Here is a 14,528-nt window from a genome sequence, read left to right on the forward strand (position 1 = left end):
AAACATTGCGAATAACTCAAGGATCATCATATCCATCCCTGATATTTTTATAGTTCATTATGAAGCTCTAGCAGCTTGGTGGCACTGACTCTGGAGAACTATCACTATCCCATCTAGAAGATCAACTCCCACTCGATTCAAGCGATTGTAGTGCTCAGACAATCAGAGCACATGCTCAACGATTGAGTTTTTCTCCCTTACTTTGTAGGCAAAGAATCTTCTCGGAGGTCTTATACCTCTCAACAAGTACACGAGCATGAAACCTCCCAATTTCATCTCTTGGAACATCTCGTATGTCCTGCGACGTATGAAACACCTTTAACGCATCAATTCTAAGTCGTTTAAGCATTGTGCACTGAACTATCATGTAGTTATCAAAAACGTGTATGTCAGATGTTCACAACATCCACAGACCACGTTTGAGATTCAGCACGGCGAGCAGTGCATTAAGGACGTAAGCCTTTCTTGCAACAATGAGGACAATCCTCAGTTAACGAACCCAGTCCGCATAATTGCTACTTCTATCTTTCGACTAAGTTTTTTCTCTAGGAACATATCAAAAAACGTAGAGCTATAGCGCAAGCATAATTTGCAAAGACCTTTTGACTATGTTCATGATGCTTAAGTTCATCTAATCAAATTATTTATTGAACTCCCACTCAGATCGACATCCCTCTAGTCATTCAAGTGAAACATGATCCATGTCAACTAGCCCGTGTCCGATCATCACGTGAGACGGACTAGTCATCAATGGTAAGCATCTCCATGCTGATCGTATCAATCATACGACTCATGTTCGACCTTTTGGTCTCCCGTATTTGAGGCCATGTCTGTACATGCTAGGCTCGTCGAGTCAACCTAAGTGTTCTGCGTGTGTAAACTGGCTTACACCCGTTGTATGCGAACGTTAGAATCTACCACACCCAATCATCACGTGGTGCTTCGAGACAACGATCCTTCGCAACGGTGCACACTTAGGGGAATACTTTCTCGAAATTTTCATGAGGGATCATCTTATCTTTGCTACCGCCGTTCTAAGAAATAAGATGTAAAACATGATAAACATCACATGCAATCATGTAGTGACATGATATGGCCATTATCATCTTGCTCCTTGGATCTCCATCTTCGGGGCACCATGATCATCAATGTCACCGGCATGACACCATGATATCCATCATCATGATCTCCATCATTGTGTCTCCGTGGAGTTGTCGCGCCAATCTATTACTTCTACTACTATAGCTAGCTTTTAGCAATAAAGTAAAGTAATCACATGGCGTTTTCATCTCATACAATAAATTAAGACAACTCCTATGGCTCCTGTCGGTTGTCATATTCATCGACATGCAAGTCGTGAATCCTACTACAAGAACATGATGAATCTCATACATCACACATGTAACATCAGATTCTTTTGGCCATATCACATCACATGGCAATGCCCTGCAAAAACAAGTTAGACGTCCTCTAATTGTTGTTGCAAGTTTTACGTGACTGGTTTGGGTTTCTAGCAAGAACGCTTCTTACCTACGTGACAACCACAACATTGATATGTCAATGTTATTTACCCTTCATAAGGACCCTCTTCATCGAATCCGATCCGACTAAAGTGAGAGAGAGAGACACCCGCTAGCCACCTTATGCAACAAGTGCATGTCAGTCGGTGGAACCTATCTCACGTAAGCCTACGTGTAAGGTCGGTCCGGACCGCTTCATCCCACGATGCCTCTGAATCAAGATAAGACTAGTAACGGCAAGCCATTGACATATTCAGCGCCCACAACTTTTGTGTTCTACTCGTGCATGGAATCTACGCATAGAACCTTGGCTCGGATGCCACTATTGGGGAACGTGGTAATTTCAAAAAATTCTACGCCAAACAAGGATCTATCTATGGAGAAACCAGCAATGAGTAATGAGGTAGAGCATCTTCATACCTTTGAAGATCGCTAAGCGGAAGCGTTACTAGAACGCGGTCGATGGAGTCGTACTCGCAGCGATTCAGATCGCGACCGGTTCCGATCTATGTGCCGAATCACGGCACCTCTGCGTTCAACACACGTACAGCCCGGTGACGTCTCCCACGCCTTGATCCAGCAAGGAGGAGGGAGAGGTTGAGAGAGAGATCCGGCAGCGCGATGGCACGGTGGCGATGGAGCTACGAGGAATTCCGGCGGAGCTTCTCCAAGCTGTGCGGAAGAGGAGGAAGAAGAACTGGCTGCCTAGAGAGGGAGGAAACACTATGTGTTCTCCAAAGGCCAAACCCTCCACTATATATAGGGGGAGAGCGAAGGGGGCGTCCCCTTTAGGGTTCCCACCCCCAAGGGGTGCGGCAACCCTGTCGGGGATATTACCTACGGTATGACCCACCCTAATGGGCCGGGTCAGGGAAGTTGCGACTCATACATATATGACCAACATAAGCCTTGGTTTGGGCCTGGGGCGTGTTGGGATGTTTTGTAAGAAGGCCGCCACGGCTCATGAGCCAGATGGCGGTTCAAGGATGACAAAGAAGATGAGCCGCCAAGGAGTCTTCCTTGGCTTGAGGTACACAACAACTTAGAGATAAGGAAGGCCACGATTTGTAATGTGACCAGGACTGTGTAAACCCTGGGGCTTCGACCTGTATATAAAGGCGAGTCCCTGGGGCAAATAGATTAAGTTAGAAATCATCGAGAGCTAGGTCAGGCGAGTTACGCCCTCCTTGTAATCGAATCCACCATCAATATACGCAAAGCAGGACGTAGGCTTTTACCTCCACACGAGGGGCCGAACCTGAGTAAATCTGAGTCTCACTTCTGCTCACCCCCTTTGAGTCGCCACCAAGGTGCGATGGATCCTTCACTAGGTCCTTTCACAAGGACATCTGCCATGACAAAACCACGACAAGCCCTATCTAGGGCTAGTGGTGGCGGCCACGAAGGGAGGAGGGGTGTGACGCACCCAGATGGGCCTTGGGCCCATCTGCTTTAGGGTTCCCCCCTTTCCCTCTCAACCTGCGCCCTGTGCCTTGGTGGGAGGCACACCAGCCCACTCTAGGATGGTTCCCTTCTACCTTTTGGCCCATGTCACCCTTTGGGGCTGGTGGCCCCTCCCGATGGACCCCGTAACCCTTCCGGTGGTCCCGGTACGTTACGAGTGACGCTCGAAACATTTTCGGTGTCCCAAACCCCTCATCCTATATATCAATCTTCACCTCCGGACCATTCGGGAGCTCCTCGTGATGTCCAAGATCTCATCCGGGACTCCGAACAACCTTCCGTAACCTCGTACACTATTCTCATATAATCCTAGCATCATCGAACCTTAAGTGTGTAGACCCTACGGGTTCGGGAAGCATGCACACATGACCGAGACACTCTCCAGTCAATAACCAACAGCGGGGTCTGGATATCCATGTTGGTTCCCACATGTTCCACAATGATCTCATCGGATGAACCACAATGTCAAGGATTCACTTAATCCCGTATGCAGTTCCCTTTGTCTATCGGTATGATACTTGCCCGAGATTCGATCGTCAGTATCCCCATACCTTGTTCAATCTCGTTATCGGCAAGTCTCTTTAGTCGTTTCGTAGCACATCATCCCGTGGCTAACTCCTTAGTCACACTGAGCTCATTATGATGATGTTCTACCGAGTGGGCCCAGAGATACCTCTCCGTTCACACAGAGTGACAAATCCCGGTATCGATTCGTGACAACCCAACAGACACTTTCGGATATACCCGTAGTGCATCTTTATGGTCACCCAGTTACGTTGTGACGTTTGATACACCCAAAGCACTCATATGGTATCCGGGTTTTGCACAATCTCACGGTCTAAGGAAAAGATACTTGACATTAGAAAAGCTTTAGCATACGAACAACACGATCTAGTGTTATGCTTAGGATTGGGTCTTTTCCATCACATCACTCTCTTAATGATGTGATCCCGTTATCAATGACATCCAATGTCCATGATCAAGAAACTATGATCATCTATTCATCAACGAGCTAACCAAGTAGAGTCTCACTAGGGACACATTGTGATCTATATATTCACACATGTATTACGGTTTCCAGTTAATACAATTATAGCATGAATAATAGAAATTATCATGAACTAGAAATATAATAATAACCATTTTATTATTGCCTCTAGGGCACATTTCCAACAAAAATATCAAGGACCATTTTAACCCAGTCGATCCAAAAAACCACTCGACGACCCGATCGTCACGGGCGCGTCCATCTGCTTGGCGTCACGGTCCGCGGGGAACCACCCCGCCGACGGGCGACGATCGGGTCCTGAGGCTGCTGTCTCCTGAGGCTTCTCGAGCCCGAAGAATCCTGGCAGCTCGTGAGGCGTGCACGCCCTGCGTCCCTTGCGTCTACTGAGCTTCCGAGCGACGAATTCCCACGACCTTGGCGCTCGACGCCACTCCTCGCCCGTGGGGGCACGCGTCGGGGTGCACCCCCGTGAGCCCCCAGGAGCCTTCCCGTCACTCTGGCCGTGCTCGGCGGCCCCAAGCTGGAGCCCCCGAGCCCGGCTCGACGGTGGCGCCCGGCGTACCCCTCATGCTAGGGAAAAGCGGGTGACATCTTGCGACATGTTGGCCTCGACGCCAGCGCTCGGTGAGACATGCCCCTCGCCCGGGGGTCATGTGCACAATGGCATGGTGGCGCCGTCTGGGTGGCGGCCGTCGTGGGGCGGGACACACGTCGTGCATCGTCTTGGGGACTGCCGACTCCACCGTCGTCGTTGGGTCAGCGGGCGTGGTCCCCGACGTCTCCCTTGCGGTCGGCGGGGACGACAGGGTCTCGGCGCTGAGCTGTGCGCTTGCTGTTGAGGATCTTGATCACCTGGCAATCCTCCGTGTTGTGGGTGTGCATGTTCTGGAGGGCGCAGAACTTACCGCCGGCCTTACGAGGTGCGTCGGCGCTAGGTTTCGGTTGAGGCCTGGTGCAGGTCACAGGGACCCTGAGGAGCAGGCGCACGACATGAGGCGGGGCCTGTTCGGGCCCCTCAGGTCGCGGGCGGCTCGCTGGTCAAGCCCCCTGCCCTCCTCGCGACGATAATGAGTTCGGCGACATGGTCTTCCCACACGTCGTGCCCTCTGTCCATCGGGCGGTGGCGAAGTAGTTCGCTCGCCATGAGTAGCGCATCATGCGCATTCAGGTCCCTCATGTGGACGCAAGCCGGGGCTGAGGTCGCGGGGGACGCATCAGGGTGACCTCCTTGATGCGTCAGTGGCCACAGGAAGACCTGCTGCCCGCGCGTGACGGGGGCGAATATGGTGGTGGCCGCAACGCTGACGGGCCGGTAACGTCCGTCCGACGTCGAGCTCCTAGGGGGCATGCGATGGGCGTTAGCCATGGGTTTGGGTGAAGCTCGAGTGAAACCGGAGCAGGAGAGCGGCTGCGCACCCTGTTGGAATTATGCCCTAGAGGCAATAATAAATGTATAGTTATTATTATAATTCCTGTATCAAGATAATAGTTTATTATCCATGCTATAATTGTATTGAATGAAGACTCATTTACATGTGTGGATACATAGACAAAACACCGTCCCTAGCATGCCTCTAGTTGGCTAGCCAGTTGATCAATGATAGTCAGTGTCTTCTGATTATGAACAAGGTGTTGTTGCTTGATAACTGGATCACGTCATTGGGAGAATCACGTGATGGACTAGACCCAAACTAATAGACGTAGCATGTTGATCGTGTCATTTTGTTGCTACTGTTTTCTGCGTGTCAAGTATTTATTCCTATGACCATGAGATCATATAACTCACTGACACCGGAGGAATGCTTTGTGTGTATCAAACGTCGCAACGTAACTGGGTGACTATAAAGATGCTCTACAGGTATCTCCGAAGGTGTTAGTTGAGTTAGTATGGATCAAGACTGGGATTTGTCACTCCGTATGACGGAGAGGTATCTCGGGGCCCACTCGGTAATACAACATCACACACAAGCCTTGCAAGCAATGTAACTTAGTGTAAGTTGCGGGATCTTGTATTACGGAACGAGTAAAGAGACTTGCCGGTAAACGAGATTGAAATAGGTATGCGGATACTGACGATCGAATCTCGGGCAAGTAACATACCGAAGGACAAAGGGAATGACATACGGGATTATAAGAATCCTTGGCACTGAGGTTCAAACGATAAAAGATCTTCGTAGAATATGTAGGATCGAATATGGGCATCCAGGTCCCGCTGTTGGATATTGACCGAGGAGTCTCTCGGGTCATGTCTACATAGTTCTCGAACCCGCAGGGTCTGCACACTTAAGGTTCGACGTTGTTTTATGCGTATTTGAGTTATATGGTTGGTTACCGAATGTTGTTCGGAGTCCCGGATGAGATCACGGACGTCACGAGGGTTTCCGGAATGGTCCGGAAACAAAGATTGATATATAGGATGACCTCATTTGATTACCGGAAGGTTTTCGGAGTTACCGGGAATGTACCGGGAATGACGAATGGGTTCCGGGAGTTCACCGGAGGGGGGCAACCCACTCCGGGGAATCCCATAGGTATTTGGGGGGGTCACACCAGCCCTTAGTGGGCTGGTGGGACAGCCCACCAATCCCCTATGCGCCAAGAAAGAAAATATCAAAGGAAAGAAAAAAAAAAGGGAAAGGTGGGAAGGGGGAAGGACTCCCTCCCACCAAACCAAGTAGGACTCGGTTTGGGGGGGGGAGAGTCCTCCCCCCTGGCTCGGCCGACCCCTTGGGGTTCCCTTGGACCCCAAGGCAAGTTCCCCCTCCCTCCTCCTATATATATGGGGCTTTTAGGGCAGATTTGAGACGACTTTCTCACGGCTGCCCGACCACATACCTCCATAGTTTTTCCTCTAGATCGTGTTTCTGCGGAGCTCGGGCGGAGCCCTGCTGAGACAAGATCATCACCAACCTCCGGAGCGCCGTCACGCTGCCGGAGAACTCTTCTACCTCTCCGTCTCTCTTGCTGGATCAAGAAGGCCGAGATCACCGTCGAGCTGTACGTGTGCTGAACGCGGAGGTGCCGTCCGTTCGGTACTAGATCGTGGGACTGATCGCGGGATTGTTCGCGGGGCGGATCGAGGGACGTGAGGACGTTCCACTACATCAACCGCGATCTCTAATCGCTTCTGCTGTACGATCTACAAGGGTACGTAGATCACTCATCCCCTCTCGTAGATGGACATCACCATGATAGGTCTTCGTGCGCGTAGGAAAATTTTTGTTTCCCATGCGACGTTCCCCAACAGTGGCATCATGAGCTAGGTTCATGCGTAGATGTCTTCTCGAGTAGAACACAAAAGGTTTTGTGGGCGGTGATGTGCGTTTTGCTGCCCTCCTTAGTCTTTTCTTGATTCCGCGGTATTGTTGGATTGAAGCGGCTTGGACCGACATTACTCGTACGCTTACGAGAGACTGGTTTCATCGTTACGAGTAACCCCCTTTTGCTCAAAGATGACTGGCAAGTGACGGTTTCTCCAACTTTAGTTGAATCGGATTTGACCGAGGAGGTCCTTGGATGAGGTTAAATAGCAACTCATATATCTCCGTTGTGGTGTTTGCGTAAGTAAGATGCGATCCTACTAGATACCCTTGGTCACCACGTAAAACATGCAAGAACAAAATTAGAGGACGTCTAACTTGTTTTTGCAGGGTATGATTGTGATGTGATATGGCCAATGATGTGATGTGATATATTGGATGTATGAGATGATCATGTTGTAATAGAAATATCGACTTGCACGTCGATGGTACGGCAACCGGTAGGAGCCATAGGGTTGTCTTTATACTAAAATATGTGCTTGCAGATGCGTTTGCTATTTTGCTAGGATGTAGCTTTAGTAGTGATAGCATAAGTAGCACGACAACCCCGATGGCGACACGTTGATGGAGATCATGATGATGGAGATCATGGTGTGGCGCCGGTGACAAGAAGATCGTGCCAATGCTTTGGTGATGGAGATCAAGAAGCACGTGATGATGGCCATATCATGTCACTTATGAATTGCATGTGATGTTAATCCTTTTATGCACCTTATTTTTCTTAGAACGACGGTAGCATTATGAGGTGATCTCTCGCTAAAATTTCAAGACGAAATTGTGTTCTCCCCGACTGTGCACCATTGCTACAGTTCGTCGTTTCGAGACACCACGTGATGATCGGGTGTGATAGACTCAACGTTCACATACAACGGGTGCAAAACAGTTGCGCACGCGGAACACTCGGGTTAAGCTTGACGAGCCTAGCATGTGCAGACATGGCCTCGGAACACATGAGACCGAAAGGTCGATCATGAATCATATAGATGATATGATTAGCATAGGGATGCTTACCACTGAAACTACTCCCGACTCACGTGATGATCGGACTTGGGATAGTGTAGGTGGATCATGAACCACTCAAATGACTAGAGAGATGTACTTTTTGAGTGGGAGTTTAGCATGTAATTTGATTAAGTTGAACTCTAATTATCTTGAACATAGTCTAAGTCCACTTTGAATATATTTGTGTTGTAGGTCATGGCTCACGCAAGTGTCATCCTCAATTTTAATACGTTCCTAGAGAAAGCTAAGCTGAAAGATGATGGAAGCAACTTTGTAGACTGGGCTCGTAATCTTAAGCTAATCTTACAAACTGGAAAGAAGGATTATGTCCTTAATGCTGCGCTAGGAGATGAACCACCCGCTACGGCTGATCAGGATGTTAAGAACGCTTGGTTAGCGCGTAAGGAGGACTACTCAATAGTTCAATGTGCAGTCTTGTATGGCTTAGAACCGGGACTTCAACGTCGCTTTGAGCGTCATGGAGCATTTGAGATGTTCCAAGAGTTGAAGTTCATCTTTCAGAAGAACGCCCGGATCGAGAGGTATGAGACCTCCGATAAATTCTATGCTTGCAAGATGGAGGAAAACTCGTCTGTCAGTGAACATGTGCTCAAAATGTCTGGGTACTCAAACCGTCTAGCTGAACTGGGGATTGAACTCCCGCAAGAAGCTATCACTGACAGAATCCTCCAATCACTGCCGCCAAGCTATAAAAGCTTTGTGTTGAACTACAACATGCAAGGGATGAACAAGTCTCCCGGCGAGTTGTTTGCGATGCTGAAAGTCGCAGAGTCTGAACTCCGTAAAGAACATCAAGTGTTGATGGTGAGCAAGACCACTAGTTTCAAGAGAAACGGCAAAGGCAAGAAGGGCAATTCGAAGAAGAGCGGCAAGCCTGTTGCCAATCCGCCGAAGAAACCCAAGGCTGGACCTAAGCCTGAAACAGAGTGCTTCTATTGCAAGGGTATGGGTCACTGGAAGCGCAATTGCCCCAAGTATCTGGCAGATAAGAAGGCGGGCAAAGAAAAATCAGGTATATTTGATATACATGTTATTGATGTGTACTTAACCAGCTCTCGTAGTAGTGCCTGGGTATTCGATACCGGTTCTGTTGCTCACATTTGCAACTCGAAGCAGGAACTACGGAATAGACGGAGGCTGGCGAAAGACGAAGTGACGATGTGCGTAGGAAACGGTTCCAAGGTTGATGCAATCGCCGTCGGCACCGTGTCACTTAAACTACCGTCGGGATTAGTGATGAACTTAAATCATTGTTATTTAGTGCCTGCGTTGAGCATGAACATTATATCTGGATCTTGTTTATTGCGAGACGGTTACTCTTTTAAGTCTGAGAATAATGGTTGTTCTATTTCTATGAGTAACATCTTTTATGGTCATGCACCGAATGTGAGAGGATTGTTCATATTGAATCTCGATAGCGATACGCATATACATAACATTGAGACCAAAAGAGTTAGAGTAAACAATGATAGCGCCATATTTTTGTGGCACTGCCGCTTGGGTCATATTGGTGTAAAGAGCATGAAGAAACTCCATGCTGATGGACTTTTGGAGTCACTTGACTTTGATTCACTTGACACGTGCGAACCATGCCTCATGGGTAAGATGACTAAAACTCCGTTCTCCGGAACAATGGAGCGTGCAAGTGACTTGTTGGAAATCATACATACCGATGTGTGTGGTCCGATGAGCGTGGAGGCACGCGGCGGATATCGTTATTTTCTCACCTTCACTGACGATTTAAGTAGATATGGTTATGTCTACTTGATGAAGCACAAATCTGAAACATTTGAAAAGTTCAAGCAATTTCAGAGTGAAGTGGAAAATCATCGTAATAAGAAGATCAAGTTCCTACGGTCTGATCGTGGGGGTGAGTATCTGAGTTTCGAGTTTGGTACTCACTTAAGACAATGTGGAATTGTTTCGCAATTAACACCGCCTGGAACACCACAGCGTAATGGTGTGTCCGAGCGTCGTAATCGTACTTTATTAGAAATGGTGCGATCTATGATGTCTCTTACTGATTTGCCGTTATCGTTTTGGGGTTATGCATTAGAAACAGCTGCATTCACTTTAAATAGGGCACCATCGAAATCCGTTGAGACGACACCATACGAACTGTGGTATAGCAAAAGGCCAAAGTTGTCGTTTCTTAAAGTTTGGGGATGTGATGCTTATGTCAAAAAGCTTCAGCCTGAAAAGCTGGAACCCAAAGCGGAAAAGTGCGTCTTCATAGGCTACCCAAAAGAGACAGTTGGGTACACCTTCTATCTCAAATCCGAGGGCAAAGTGTTTGTTGCTAAGAACGGAACTTTTCTCGAGAAGGAGTTTCTCTCGAGAGAATTGAGTGGGAGGAAAATAGAACTTGACGAGGTTGTCAAACCTCTCATCCCTCTGGATGGTGGTGCAGGGCAAGGGGAAACCCCTGTGATTGCGACGCCGGTTGAGGAGGAAGTTAATGATGATGATCATGAAACTCCAGTTCAAGTTTCTGTTGAACCACGCAGGTCGACGAGATCACGCGCTGCTCCAGAGTGGTACGGTAATCCCGTCCTGACGATCATGTTGTTAGACAACAATGAACCTGCAAATTATGAAGAAGCAATGGTGGGCCCAGATTCCAACAACTGGCTAGAAGCCATGAAATCCGAGATAGGATCCATGTATGAGAACAAAGTATGGACTTTGGAGATACTACCTGAGGGCCGCAAGGCTATTCAGAACAAATGGATTTTTAAAAAGAAGACGGACGCTGACGGTAATGTGACCGTTTATAAAGCTCGACTTGTGGCAAAGGGTTTTTCACAAGTTCCAGGAATTGACTACGATGAGACTTTCTCTCCCGTAGCGATGCTTAAGTCCGTCAGAATCATGTTAGCAATAGCTGCATTTTTCGATTATGAAATTTGGCAGATGGATGTCAAAACGGCGTTCCTTAACGGTTTCCTTAAGGAAGAGTTGTATATGATGCAACCCGAAGGTTTTGTCGATCCTGAAAATGCTGACAAGGTGTGCAAGCTCCAGCGATCCATTTATGGACTGGTGCAAGCATCTCGGAGTTGGAACAAACGCTTTGATGAGGTGATCAAAGCATTTGGGTTTATACAAGTGGTTGGAGAATCTTGTATTTACAAGAAAGTGAGTGGGAGCTCTGTGGCATTTCTAATATTATATGTGGATGACATATTACTGATTGGAAACAACGTAGAGCTTTTGGAGAGCATAAAAGGTTACTTGAATAAAAGTTTCTCTATGAAGGACCTAGGAGAAGCTGCTTACATTCTAGGCATTAAGATCTATAGGGATAGATCAAAACGCCTGATAGGACTTTCACAAAGCACATACCTTGATAAAGTTTTGAAGAGGTTCAAAATGGAACAGTCCAAGAAAGGGTTCTTGCCAGTGTTACAAGGTACGAGATTGAGTAAGACTCAGTGCCCAGCAACTGATGAAGATAGAGAGCATATGCGCTCCGTCCCCTATGCTTCAGCCATATGCTCTATCATGTATGCGATGTTGTGCACTAGACCGGATGTTAGCCTGGCCATAAGTATGGCAGGCAGGTTCCAGAGTAATCCAGGAGTGGATCACTGGACAGCGGTCAAGAATATCCTGAAGTACCTGAAAAGGACTAAGGAGATGTTTCTCGTGTATGGAGGTGACGAAGAGCTCGCCGTAAAAGGTTACGTCGACGCAAGCTTTGACACAGATCTGGACGACTCTAAGTCGCAAACCGGATACGTATTTATTCTTAATGGGGGTGCAGTAAGCTGGTGCAGTTCCAAGCAAAGCGTCGTAGCAGATTCTACATGTGAAGCGGAGTACATGGCTGCCTCGGAGGCGGCTAAGGAGGGTGTCTGGATGAAGCAGTTCATGACGGATCTTGGAGTGGTGCCAAGTGCACTGGATCCAATAACCTTGTTCTGTGACAACACTGGTGCCATTGCCTTAGCAAAGGAACCAAGGTTTCACAAGAAGACCAGACACATCAAACGACGCTTCAACCTCATCCGCGACTACGTCGAGGAGGAGGACGTAAATATATGCAAAGTGCACACGGATCTGAATGTAGCAGACCCGCTGACTAAACCTCTTCCACGGCCAAAACATGATCGACACCAGAACTGTATGGGTGTTAGATTTATTACAATGTAATTCACATGGTGATGTGAGGGCTAGATTATTGACTCTAGTGCAAGTGGGAGACTGTTGGAATTATGCCCTAGAGGCAATAATAAATGTATAGTTATTATTATAATTCCTGTATCAAGATAATAGTTTATTATCCATGCTATAATTGTATTGAATGAAGACTCATTTACATGTGTGGATACATAGACAAAACACCGTCCCTAGCATGCCTCTAGTTGGCTAGCCAGTTGATCAATGATAGTCAGTGTCTTCTGATTATGAACAAGGTGTTGTTGCTTGATAACTGGATCACGTCATTGGGAGAATCACGTGATGGACTAGACCCAAACTAATAGACGTAGCATGTTGATCGTGTCATTTTGTTGCTACTGTTTTCTGCGTGTCAAGTATTTATTCCTATGACCATGAGATCATATAACTCACTGACACCGGAGGAATGCTTTGTGTGTATCAAACGTCGCAACGTAACTGGGTGACTATAAAGATGCTCTACAGGTATCTCCGAAGGTGTTAGTTGAGTTAGTATGGATCAAGACTGGGATTTGTCACTCCGTATGACGGAGAGGTATCTCGGGGCCCACTCGGTAATACAACATCACACACAAGCCTTGCAAGCAATGTAACTTAGTGTAAGTTGCGGGATCTTGTATTACGGAACGAGTAAAGAGACTTGCCGGTAAACGAGATTGAAATAGGTATGCGGATACTGACGATCGAATCTCGGGCAAGTAACATACCGAAGGACAAAGGGAATGACATACGGGATTATACGAATCCTTGGCACTGAGGTTCAAACGATAAAAGATCTTCGTAGAATATGTAGGATCGAATATGGGCATCCAGGTCCCGCTGTTGGATATTGACCGAGGAGTCTCTCGGGTCATGTCTACATAGTTCTCGAACCCGCAGGGTCTGCACACTTAAGGTTCGACGTTGTTTTATGCGTATTTGAGTTATATGGTTGGTTACCGAATGTTGTTCGGAGTCCCGGATGAGATCACGGACGTCACGAGGGTTTCCGGAATGGTCCGGAAACAAAGATTGATATATAGGATGACCTCATTTGATTACCGGAAGGTTTTCGGAGTTACCGGGAATGTACCGGGAATGACGAATGGGTTCCGGGAGTTCACCGGAGGGGGGCAACCCACTCCGGGGAAGCCCATAGGTATTTGGGGGGGTCACACCAGCCCTTAGTGGGCTGGTGGGACAGCCCACCAATCCCCTATGCGCCAAGAAAGAAAATATCAAAGGAAAGAAAAAAAAAAGGGAAAGGTGGGAAGGGGGAAGGACTCCCTCCCACCAAACCAAGTAGGACTCGGTTTGGGGGGGGGGGAGAGTCCTCCCCCCTGGCTCGGCCGACCCCTTGGGGTTCCCTTGGACCCCAAGGCAAGTTCCCCCTCCCTCCTCCTATATATATGGGGCTTTTAGGGCAGATTTGAGACGACTTTCTCACGGCTGCCCGACCACATACCTCCATAGTTTTTCCTCTAGATCGTGTTTCTGCGGAGCTCGGGCGGAGCCCTGCTGAGACAAGATCATCACCAACCTCCGGAGCGCCGTCACGCTGCCGGAGAACTCTTCTACCTCTCCGTCTCTCTTGCTGGATCAAGAAGGCCGAGATCACCGTCGAGCTGTACGTGTGCTGAACGCGGAGGTGCCGTCCGTTCGGTACTAGATCGTGGGACTGATCGCGGGATTGTTCGCGGGGCGGATCGAGGGACGTGAGGACGTTCCACTACATCAACCGCGATCTCTAATCGCTTCTGCTGTACGATCTACAAGGGTACGTAGATCACTCATCCCCTCTCGTAGATGGACATCACCATGATAGGTCTTCGTGCGCGTAGGAAAATTTTTGTTTCCCATGCGACGTTCCCCAACACACCCCTACCTGGCGCGCCAAATGTCAAAATTGGGGCTCCACGAACCCAAGGAAAGGTTCGAATACTTGGGTGCGCTCTCTCTCCAATCCCGTTCAACCTCTCAGCCTCACGACGGTCCTACGTTAGCGAGAACTAGGGGGACGAGCTGGAACAC

Source organism: Hordeum vulgare, chromosome 1H (genome assembly GCF_904849725.1).
Source record: "Hordeum vulgare subsp. vulgare chromosome 1H, MorexV3_pseudomolecules_assembly, whole genome shotgun sequence".
In the NCBI taxonomy this organism is placed as follows: Eukaryota; Viridiplantae; Streptophyta; class Magnoliopsida; order Poales; family Poaceae; genus Hordeum; species Hordeum vulgare.